This window comes from Mesoplodon densirostris, chromosome 15, assembly GCF_025265405.1.
Source record: "Mesoplodon densirostris isolate mMesDen1 chromosome 15, mMesDen1 primary haplotype, whole genome shotgun sequence".
NCBI classification, from domain to species: domain Eukaryota; kingdom Metazoa; phylum Chordata; class Mammalia; order Artiodactyla; family Ziphiidae; genus Mesoplodon; species Mesoplodon densirostris.
Genome location: NC_082675.1, coordinates 72,940,943 through 72,953,540, shown reverse-complemented (window position 1 = coordinate 72,953,540; position 12,598 = coordinate 72,940,943). Strand labels below are relative to the sequence as shown.

The 12,598-nt window shown below is 35.7% G+C and overlaps 1 protein-coding gene across 5 annotated transcripts in view; it reads right to left on the bottom strand.

Moving 5' to 3' along the window:
- The window catches only part of WDR7 (WD repeat domain 7), a 365,960-nt gene that overhangs the window by 235,498 nt on the left and 117,864 nt on the right, over window positions 1–12,598 (bottom strand). The window lies entirely within an intron of this gene.

Sequence of the window (12,598 nt, the reverse complement as noted above, 5' to 3'; positions counted from 1 at the left end):
TCATCACATAATAGATTATAGGAGCACTTCCAAAATTAGGGCATATTTAGCTAGGAGATACATATGTATGTAATAAAATGGGTGGCAATGACAAAGAGTGATAGAAAAAAATAGAAAAAAGAAAATTTATAGATGAAGATGATAGGTTTAAAGTAGCTATAAACATCCAAGTGGAGATGGAGACCACCAAATTAAATGGGATATCATTTTCTTTTAATATCCAGCATCTAGAACAATGTCATACTCTTGAGTATGTGTACAATACAATTTGGTCAAATGACTTAACGTTGCTTTACATTTTTGCTGGCTATATTTTGAGACAGACTGATAAAAGTTTATTCTGATGAAACCAAGAGATGGGGTTATTTCTTTGAGAATGGGAAAAATCGATTACTCTAATGAAGAGATACAGTACCTGGAGAATGATCACCAACCTGGTAAAGAAATTTGAAATTGGAATGTTTTAATGAATTTAGTCTTCAGTCAGAATTAATTCCTTCTTCCCCTCTTCCTATGTATCCTATTTATACCTGTTGTATGTCAATTATATTTTTAAAACTGTGTGGAACTAATTAATTACCAATCAGAGACTAAACCCCTAAATTTTCTATTTATCTCCAATAAACTACTAGAGGGTGACTTTTTTCTCCTGCATATAAGATTCCACTATTAAGGTTCAAACAAAGGGGAGGGTCTTCAATCCTTAAAGATACAACTGCAGTTTGATTTCTTTCCTCTTTCTCTAACTAAAAAACAAGAACAAAACCAAAAACAAACAAACAAACAAACAAAACTACTTTAAGAACTACAGTAGAAAATGTGGAGATGGTCTTGATTTTCTTACCTTCCCTTTTAATTTCCTTCCATTTCATGCATACCTTTTAGATCACTCATCAGTACATTTTAATCTAATGAAATTTAAGAAAATGTAAAAGCACCTACCACATTGCATGGATTTAGTAGGCATTTGATTTTTTTCTTCTTTTGTATTATTCAACATAATTACTGAAACAAAGCTATCCTCCTGCAAACTTGATGACAGATGACATATTAGATCATCGTACCTCATTTTTAGTAGTAAAACACTATTAAGTATTTTTGGTGGAAATTTAAATTTTAGAAACATTAGCATATTTCAAGTGAAACCCTACCATATTATCAATGTAGAAATCTTTTATATTAGCTGACTTTTTCTTGAGTTTTCTAAAAAGGTTGACTTTAAAATCAATAGTCTTGAACAAACATACATAATCAGTAGATACATACATACATATCTGTGATTCAAAGGTACTCCATTTTTAGATAAAAAATAACTAGATTTACTTCCCCAAAGTCATGAGACCACCTGAGTAGTAGGGAGAAGGGAGAGTGAGATGGTGGGGTAATAAAGAAATCTTCGAGTGGAGTTGAAAAAGACAGATACTCTCCCGGTGAAGTCCCTCAGTAATCTGAGGAGGAGGCACCACTCCCAGTGGTACTATGTGTATAGATGTCCTACAAATCCCACCAACTGGGAGAACGTGAGTTAGCCAAATGGTATAGCTTCAACTGCAAACTAAAAAATTCTACCTTCAAAATACAGAAACTCATTATTACTATATAATAAAATCTTTTTTATATTCATAGTCCCTATTTAACATTGTGTTGGAGGTATTAGCTAATACAACTGTATAGAAGAAAGCAGTCAGAGGCATAGCAGTTGAAAAAGAAGAGGGAAGACTGTCTCTATTTCCAAATGATATAATTACATGTATCTGAAAAACCCCAAAGAATCAATGGAAACACTTATAGAATCAGTAAGAAATTTTTATAATAGTATCAGGTTATGTAACTAACAAAATCAACAGTATTCACGTATACAGAGAAAAGCCAGTTAAATGTTATAAGTACAATAAAATTAGCTACCTAAGCAACAACTTAATACATGTCCAAAAGTATGTAAGGAAAATTTTAAATCTCCCGAATGACAAAAAAGTAGACTTGAATAAATTAAAGGACATTCTATATTCTTGGGTAGAAATCCAACATTATAAAAAAATCAGTTCTCCCTAAGTTTGTTTATAAATTAGATGGAATCCCAATGAAAATGCCATCAGGTTTTTCCCCTCCTAGAGCTAAATAGGTTGATTACAAAGTTCATTTGGAAAAACAAACAAGCAAGAACAGCCAGGAGAAGCCTCAAAAAGAAGGGCTTGAGCCAGAATTACTAAATATTAAAATATGAATTATCTACAGGCCAATGGAACAAACTAGAAAACAGACAAATCTACATATAGAAACTTGGTATAGTAAGTGCTTTGGAGACAAACAGATAGCCATATGGAAAAAGATAATATCCATTTTTTACACACTTAAGCAGGACCAATTCCAAATGACATGTAAGGAAAAAACTGGAAATGATATGGGGAATTCCAATAGCAAGGAAAACTCCCATAATTTTGACACAAAATCCTGAAACAGTGCGAGAAAGGGTCAATAAATTGGGTGATGAGAAAAAAAGAAAACATTATAAGCAAAGTAAAAAGAAAAATAACAAACCAGGAAATACCTGAACCATATATCAAACACATTTAATCAAACAACCCCATATAAAAATGAGCCAGAGACATGAACTGTTACTTTAAAAGAAATACAAGACACATATATGAAAAGATGATAAACTCATTCTTAACAATAAAAATACAAAATAAGACAACACTGACATTTTACTTCTCATCTATCAGAGTCACAACATTCCAAAAGCATGACAGTATACTCTTTTGGAAATGATGTAAAGAAACAGGCCTTCAAATACATCATCATTGAGAATGCAAAATGGTACAGCCTCTATGGCAAAGAACTTGGCAATATCTAACAAAAGATTAGACACACATTCATCCTTGGACTCAGCAATCTCACCTCTTGGAATGTAGCCAAGATACACTATCAAAAAATGAAAAGACATATGCACACGTCTACTTACTGCAGCCCTGTCCATAATACCAAAAATCTGGAAACAACCCAAATGCCCACCAATAGGAAACTTGCTGAATAAAACATGGTCCACCCACAAAATGGAACACCACACAACCAATTAAAGAAATGAGGAGCACACAAAACGGGGAGCATTTCAGACAATACGTTTAAAGCCCACACTCTGCTAGCACTCTACTAGGTACAAGCTACTCTGAAGCTCTATTAAGAACACAGTCATCTGCTGGAGAAGTAGAACATATTTCACAGGTAGCCATACAGAATGGTAAGGGTTATACAGAAACTAAAAGTCGTTCTGCATGGTAACAAAACTTAGGAATTCTGTTTATCAAGGTAAAGTTTGTAACTCTGCCCTGTACCATTGTGTGTGCTGGTGGTGGTGGCGGGGGGTGCGGTGGGGCATGGAGGAGGGGAACCACTGGCTAGAGCAAGAGGCTTTTGGAAAACAGACAGTTAACTAGTTTTCGATGACGAATGTCAGAATACAAATGAAGAGCATGAGGGTTTCAATGCACAAGAAATTATTTTTCAAACACACACACACAGATTTAAACTGCCTAAAGAAATTATTTAATTTTTTTAATGTTTTATAGTTTGGAACTCTGATTAAGATTTCACATAGAAGTTTACTATCAAAAAGGTTTAAAAAATACAGATTTGTTCATTCTTCTCCTTTCACATAAATGGAAACTGTGAAATACATAAGGAAGTGTAGAGGCTTAGGGATCTCTCTGGGGTCACAGCTAGTGCGTGGTGAAGCAGAAAGAGCTGCCAGACCTTCCAACACCCCTCTTTCCATTGGACTTCCCAACTAATAATCGGCTTCGGTAAATTTGTTGCTTATTCATCATTAGGAAAATCCTTCGAAAAGACAGTATTTTTCTACCTAATTAATGTCAACTACAAAGTGAATGATTACAGATTCTTGGTTGAGGAGGGAGTAATGTTTAGGAGAATCACCTTTTGAAACTCATCTCTCCTGCCTCTCACTCTACACCTGTTGAGAATCACTATGCTTGAATATCTTCTCCATAGAAGTGGACACAGAAGTGATGAAATGGAATGGGAAAGGCCTCTGGTCCCAAGTGCCCATCCAACTTCTATATGGGAGAGCTTGGGATGGTCTCAGGATCCTGATCATACCATAGAATAGATTATACCCAAGATTATGTGGTCACTTTCAACCTTATGTAAGTATTTTATGAAAAGCACCATGACACTTCAGATTAAGACTATAAATGCCCAATCCTCTACCCATCACCCAGGTTCAGAGATTCACTCCTAATTTAGTTGCTCTGACTCTGATATTATTTATTTTGAAGACTCACCTTGCTTTAGGAGAAAGAAAACAAGCAAGCAAAAATCAAAACAAAACAAAACCTGAGTAAGACCTGCTAGCCACCCCTTAGCAGAAAGTAAAGAAAAAGCCTTCTTTACTTCATGCCTGAGACAGAAAAATTCTCAGAAATAAGCTAAATTTATGTCTTTGTATCCACAAGGTATGCCAGAACTTATTTAATAATGTTTAATTACCAGAGGGATGTAGGTTAATTATATTTCTTAAAAATCAGTGGGAATAATTCAAATATTAAGACCCATCCTTCCTCTTCTATTTCCATTCCCCAAAGCTAACTGTTCTTTAGTCCAGTCCACATTTCAAATGTAAGTCTGTCTCATCATCTTTTCCTAATAAAATATAAAGTCCTTTCATAAGGATTACAAAAAAGAACTGTGATTAGAACACTGACATTAACTGTAGAGACAATTTTTAAAAACAAAAAGCAATCAAATAGGTGGTTGTGGTTGTTTTCATCTCTAAATCAAGCACGGAGAATCTTTTCAAGTGATGGGTAAGTTTTATAGAACAAACAGAAAATATGTACAGAAAAATTACAAAAATACTAAGTACTGTTACAGATGACTGGATTGGCATTTAACAGGCTTAAAGAAACCAGATCAATCTCAATCTTGCTGGGGTCAATTCGGGTGCTCAAACCAATAAAACAATTTTTTTTCTTTATGTTTGTGTACTAGAGGTGCTAAAATACTAACCAAGTCTGCAAATGTCATGCACATGCACAATATTAAAACACATTTAAAATACTTGTTTGTATCAAAACTTGCTTAATAAAAAATAGATAGTAGACGTAATAAATCTTTGGGACAATATTACTAAGGAGAAATAAAATATAAAATATCATTCTTCCCCCAAAAAGCAGGGAACAGGAAGGAGAACGAATTAGGCAAAAATATTTTAGCATAATTTGATAATTTTAATCCCAGAATTTATAAACAACACTAGAACAAAATCTACCATTTGCTATTACAATATAAATATTACAGGCAAAATAGGTTCACGTAATTTTTTCTTATAATAACTCTAAATTACTGTTTTCCTTCCAAACGGGAAGATCTATTCGGTCACATGCAGATCATAGCAAGGCTTTGAACTAAAATATTAAAATAATGCAATTATACATAATATCCAGTCAATATAAGGCAATAATAAAATTAGAAATGTGGTGCAAAACTATAAACGTTTCACATCCCATCAAAGTTGGATTTGTTTGTGCATATTCAGTATCTGAAGATTTAATACATCACAAGACCATCAATTCAGCTTTTTGCTCTGTAATATCAAGTTCAACAGGACTCTAAGTATCTGTACTGAAATAATCTGTACGAGAATAAAGAAAATTTATACTCAAAAGCTTACTAGACACTTGTTCTATTACAAAGACATGTGCCAGTATTCGTGTGCAGTGTTTTGTAAAGTACTTTATTTCCATTAGCATTATACATTTTTGTTCTTCAGCAAATCAGCAAGAGACTAACGGCACAAATCAATATCATAATCTTCATGGCAACTAATATTAAGTCATTTATTATAGCAAAGGCCACTAGAACCTCCGCTAAAGGTACACCAGGCATTTCAATTTGAACACCATTTTTGTAAAACAATGTGTCACCAGTTGAATGAGTTTTTCTTTTATAAGTCGGCTGCATAGGCTTAAGTACCTTCAACTTCTTAAAGCAGGTAGTTAGTGTACAAACACCTCAGAGAAAGCCAGCCATGCCTCCTAGGGGCCTTGCCATGGACTACAGCTCTAGCAGAGTTAATTTCTGCATTGAAGGGAGGGAGAGTGGGAGGCCTGTCAGAGGAGAAGGCAGGGACATGAGAAAATAACTGAAATTATTTCAAATCCTTGACACTCCAGAAGCTTTTCCACAGGAGCCAGTTGATAACCAGCATTCCATGAATGGAATGGGGAGGAAGGAAGCAGGCAAGGAGCCTCACACTCGATGGAATCTCAACTTCTCACTGTTCACCAAGGAACGAGTTATTGAATTTCCTCACGCTCTGCTCCTTGCTTTGTTCCACAAGGTGGAAAACTGGCACCAGGCTCCTACTGATAACCTGAAACCAGACTGCTGGCTATATCATTATAGCCTGTTAATATAGAGGACTTCACGCTTAATCCTGCGGAGTTCCTAACCCACAGCCTCACTGGGTTTCAGAGTTTTCTGTTTATTACTTAGCAGTAAGGTCTAAATAACCAACAATGCTTTCATTTTTAATGTACCACTTTACTACTCTAAGTTCCAAAACTTGTTCAAAGGAAAATAGGAAAATTACAAAAATATGAAATATTACCTCAAAGAACTCCAGTCACATGAAACAAAAGGATTTTCCTTTAGATAGCTGTGACCGATTAAGAAGAAATTTCACTTATTCTCTTAGGTTAGTAGCCAAATATAGATAAGTAGAACAGTTTAAGCTGTTAAACACATGATCAGTCTAAAGTACTTAAAAGTAAGCTCAACAGCTCTGGCACTCCGGAAGAAGAAAGAGGAACAAATCCCTTAGGTCTCAATGAAACTACTGCAAACAGATACGTTACAACTACAGTGCGCTGTGCATAATACAGTTTGTCTTAAGACAAACCCTTTCTGCCTCACGATACTGGAATTCCCACAGAACATGAAATACTTTCCATGTACATCACTTAGGCATAATTTAATACTTTCCCTTTCTAATCACAATGCACAATCATTTCCAACTGGTTTTGTGAATGCCATAAGACAACTGTTATAGATTTCTAAGGAAATCTCATGCTTTAATTTCAGCTGATTCACAAAACAGGCATTAGTTATAAAAGGGGTCTTTTTAGAAATATCAGTTCTTTGTGAACAACCAAATGATTTCCACCTTTCTTTCCCCAATTTTATTAGAATATTTTTCTCCAAAAGATACATACACGCAGAATGCCAGAGAAGACCTGAGAAAGCAGTCAAGTAAAGTAAGCAGAAGCTGAGGTGCCAAAAGGGGCTCCACAAAGTGCTTACACTAAAGCTTGGGGGTTTCTTTTCATCAGAGAGAGCTTATTCTCAGCCAATTTACTCTTATTTTAAATTTAACTGAAATAAGTTTGTTAACTTGGCTTTTCTGCATGCCTCAGAACACTGGACACGGTAAATTAGAAATCAGGACAGGAGCTACTCAGGGTGAGACAAAACAGCCTGACAGCAATAAAAATTGGTACCAATTACTAGACAATCAAAAGAGGAGAAAGAAAAATTATTTTAAAAAATAGAATATGAAATGCAATAGGCATAGCAATCTGGGTACTTTTATGTTCAGGTAAGTCTACTCTCTTTAATAATCAAATGGTGGTAATTTTACAGCCTGGGCCAAAACAATAATTCTGGCTACTGAGAAGATGTTCAATAAGCCAGAGACATTTTGAAATATTTCAACACAAAGGGTTAATTTTTTTTTTAGAATTTGCACCTAGTGATTTTTAAACCCTCAGTTATCTAGAAAGTCATTCCTAACAAGACTGTTAGAGAATTCCAAACAACTGAGGCATACAGAAAAAAGAAGGAAGGATTGCTACGTAGTTTAAGGCCTTTCGGGGGGAGGGGAGGGGTGGAGAGATTCACTTAAATCAACACCCCTCACTATACTTTTCCGCATCCTCTCCCCGCCAGCAAACCCTGAAAATACCTGCCTACCAAAGAATGCACTAATATTTAAATTATTTTTCTAGCTACAAAATAGTTTTCCACTACCTCTGTAATATATAGTTCCATCTTACCTTCTTGTATGTGTTGGTCCATCCACATTTGTGCTCAGAATGACCACTACTTTATAACCATCAAAAAAGTGACTTCAATTCCAGGTTAAAATAGGTACTACAGTGGAGCTTGTTGAAAGTCAAACCCAAAACATTTACTAGGAGTGTCTTTCACTGAACAAAGAAATCCTATTCTGTTTCCAAGGGGGATAAAAAGACTAGCCTAACCCTGGTAACCTTAACACAAAAGGAAGCTAAAAAGGCAGGGACTCGATAAGAACAAAGGATTGTTCTTTCTGATGACATCAATACATATTAAACACGATGTGTTACACATCCTTTTATCAATATCTGAGATGATAAATTTACAAATTAATACTATACCAGCCATAACTGCTTAAAATTACAATAGCACCCTCTTTGGAAAAGATTTTGATTTATATAATGGTAGTAACTTTTATGTGTTTAATGTTTCTGAAATTAAAGGAGATGAGCCACGGTGAGCAAGCAGAACACAACGTACAAGAAATAATTACGCTTGTGACCTTATGCCCTGTAAGGTCACCCTGAAACACAGGCCAAAGGAAATCAGGAAGCATCAGCATTTACCTAAGTAGTCACTGCCGAGAATGAAGGGCAAGTGTGGGTGTATTTCATAAACTAGCAGGTGCTTGACCTCGTTAAAAAAAAAAAAGTCTATTATCAAAACACTACATGTAGAATGTCACAAATAAGAAAACTATAAAATTGGGTTCGGCAAAATATCTTCCCTTCAAAATAAATCTGAGACAACTCGTAACATTTTACCTTCACCTGCACCATAATACAACAGCTTCACAAATTAACAGTAATCCGTCCTTAGTAAGAACAATCAGTAAAATTTTTTTAAAGTGTTCTAGAACATAAAAGTGGTTACGAATACATGCTGAAGAGTGATAACTCAGAAAATATTTACAATATTTATTTAAGTCACTATCACAAGAATGTATGCAGTATTTATAATTCCGGTCCTGTAACCAGCATAAGAATCACAGTGCACTCATCCCCAAATTTTCAATCAGAAATTAGGTATCAAAAGTTTACATCCTGGGGGCCTCCCTGGTGGCGCAGTGGTTGAGAGTCCGCCTGCCGATGCAGGGGATACGGGTTCGTGCCCTGATCTGGGAGGATCCCATATGCCGCGGAGCGGCTGGGCCCATGAGCCATGGCCGCTGGGCCTGCGCATCCGGAGCCTGTGCTCCGCAACGGGAGAGGCCACAACAGTGAGAGGCCCGCATACCGCAAAAAGAAAAAAAAAAAAAAAAAAAAAGTTTACATCCTGGGACTTCCCTGGTGGCACAATGGTTAAGAATCCGCCTTCCAATGCACGGGACGTGGGTTCGATCCCTGGTCAGGGAATTAGATCCCACACACATGCCGCAACTAAGAGTTCACGTGCCACAACTAAGGCGTCCGCGAGCCGCAATTACGGAGCACACGTGCCGCAACTAAAGGAGCCGGTGAGCCACAACTAAGGAGCCCGCCTGCTGCAACTAAGACCTGGTGCAACCAAAGTAAATAAATTGAAGAGAAAAAAGTGTACATCCTGTCTGCATTTGTGAGGGATAAAATGTTCCCTAACAGGTTCAAGGACAGAGCTTCATTATCGGAAGCAAAATTCTCATATCACTCGATTAGGACTTGGCTTTTATAAAAATTTGTGAACTGGATTTTCAGTTAAGGCAGAGTATTGTTCCTTTTTCCTCCCCAGTGATTGTTGGTTTACTGCCAGAATCCCTGGGCAAAATAAATTAGAGTGAATTCTGAGGTGGTGACAATAAGGAGAACAAAACTATAGAAACCAATACAGGAAAGAGAAGTGGACTGCCAAACCGCATTCACTACATGTATTATGTACTGTGCTGTATGCTTTACAAAAAGCTTCTCCTCCAATGCTCTCAACAGTCCTAAGAAAAGCAACTGGATTCTGACCCACTGCTTTCCTTAGGCTCTCAGACAAATGTACAAAAGGCTGTTACTGCATCATATACCTAAATAAAATTCCAGAAGATCCCAGTCAGTAACGCCCAGTTGAATTGAATTGTCATCTTAGTCCCGGCTCAATCACCTACTGAGTGTGAAGTCAGAGCAAGTTCCTACCCACTTTAGTTACTACCCCCAGACTCCAGGTCTCTAAGAGGAAGGGCTATCACAGTCCATCAGCCCAGGATGACCTTCCGCTCTTCAGGTAAAAGCAGTTTCTGAGTTTCAGACAAATATCTAACAGAGGGACTCTTAGACCAAGCTCGGTCATAACTTAGGAGCTGCCCATATTGCTTAGGCAATTAATGCATATTTTTTAATGCTCGGATGATTAAATTATAAGAAAATATCTGATGTATGGTGTATTTACCAGATGTATTGCTTAATATTTTACCTACTTCAGTGATTAAAAGGATTTCTATGCTAGAAAGAGGCATTCAGTCTCTAGAGAACGCTTTACGCTGCCACTTGCCACAGCAATCACTTCTTCAAACATAAATGGCCGTGGTAGAGCAATTTCACTACAAGCACACTGATGGCAGGCGTGGGCTGTCCACCAGCTGGCTCCATAACCTTTTGATCCCTTTGGACAGCAAATCTGTCCAACAGCACTATGTGGTCATTCCTCATTTTTTGTATGCCTTCTTCTCCTTTCACACATTCAGAATCCCTACTCCTTTAGCTTGACATCCTTTTATTAAAATAGAAAGCTCTCAGTAAAGCAAACTAAGACTAATTTTACACTCAGTCAATGTAAAAGTTCCAGAATAAACTAACATATTATAGCAGGAGTTGTTAGTATGAGGTGTTTTAGTTACATGCAGAATGCATATTTGTTTATTCTTTCACTAAACATACAATTTTAGAGTAAGTGGTAAGATTAAAGTTTTAAGTTAGCCAGCATTCCATTAATTTATAAAGTACTCCTAGATACTGTTGCTAAATACCAAGAACTTTAATTTACGTAAATGGAAAGGTTTAAATTTGACATAAGAACAATCTAGTTTGTGCTTATTTAAACAGTGATGAAAAACCCATTCTCTTCTTTCCAGGAAAAATAAAATAAAATGGCATCCACCACCATTGCTAATGGCACCTCTCTTCCTAAACTGTCAAAAATACAACACTGTACTAACCTCTCATGTTTTCCTTAGACCTTTATACGTAATCTGTAATTAAGGCTTAGAATTGTCTTTTATTCTTCCCCTATCTACATTTTGGTCTGGTCCCATACCCCCACTTCTGTAACAGCCTCCCATCTACTTATTCTTCTTGAATCAATCTCCCACTCTACACTAGTCCATTCTAAATAAAGCTGTCTTGAAAATGTTTCTCCATATTTCCTAATTTCCATAGTGTTCTCCTCTTAAAAGAATCTCTAGCAATTTGCTATTTAGTTTCACCTTCAGTCTACTTTACAGTACTATACTCATAGTTTGTCCTTAAATTTGAGCATTTATATTCAATAAGGTTTATGATGAGTTGATGAGCTAATTCAATTTTCCTGAATACTATGAAGTTAATAGCCACAAGTTACTGAACAAAGAGCACCATGCCAGACTATTCAAATACTCAACAGGAGAGCTTTTTCATCCCAACTTTTTTTATATTCTACAAAATTTTAAACCTATACATACTTAAATAGGAACTTTAAGCTGAATACCTTACATAGAGTCCATATGTCTAAAGACCCTGGGATTTTTAACTTAATTTCCTTTTATTAAAATAGAAAAGTTCCCAGTAAGCAAATAAAAACCAATACTCTCTCAGTAAACAGTCTGTTACCTATTTAGGTTAAAGAATTTGTAACTAGAGTTGTTAATGTGTGATGTTTTGGTTATATGTGAAATATATATTTGCATTTTTATAGATTATAAATGTGTTTATTTAACAAATATATAGAGCTTACGACTGCTTAGGTACTGTTCCATGTGCTTAACAAAGATTCACTCACTACATACTTAAAATAATCATATAAAGTCCTACTATATCATCTTCATTTCATCTGTGACAAAACTGAGTCTGAAAAAAGGTTAAGTGTCCAAGGTCACATACTTAATTAAACAAACACTATAGTCACCACTGGCAAACATCTGGTAGACTTATACCAGTTATAACAATTATAACCCTTTTTGAATCTTATTTTCATTTTCTATCTTATACAATCATGCATTGTTTGTCTTGACATGTATAATGAGTATCTCATAAATGAGAATAACTGGTATTGACAAAAGGTCACTTAAAATGAATGCACCTATACCCAGGACAAATTTCCATAGTAAAAAAGTTTTTTTAAAGATTCATCGAGACTTTATCCTTTTAAAAAAGTGAAACTGATTTATCTTATACACAGTATAACAGGCTAAACCTTTAATTCTGAATTCTTCTTTAGGAGAATAAAGAACGAATTAAATGATGAGTTGGGAATGAAGCATCCTTTTCCTAAAAAGAAAAAAATTATCACAGCACACTGTAACTTTTCTTCAATGCACTTTAGACCTAGCAGCATAATTGCAAAGGTTTTA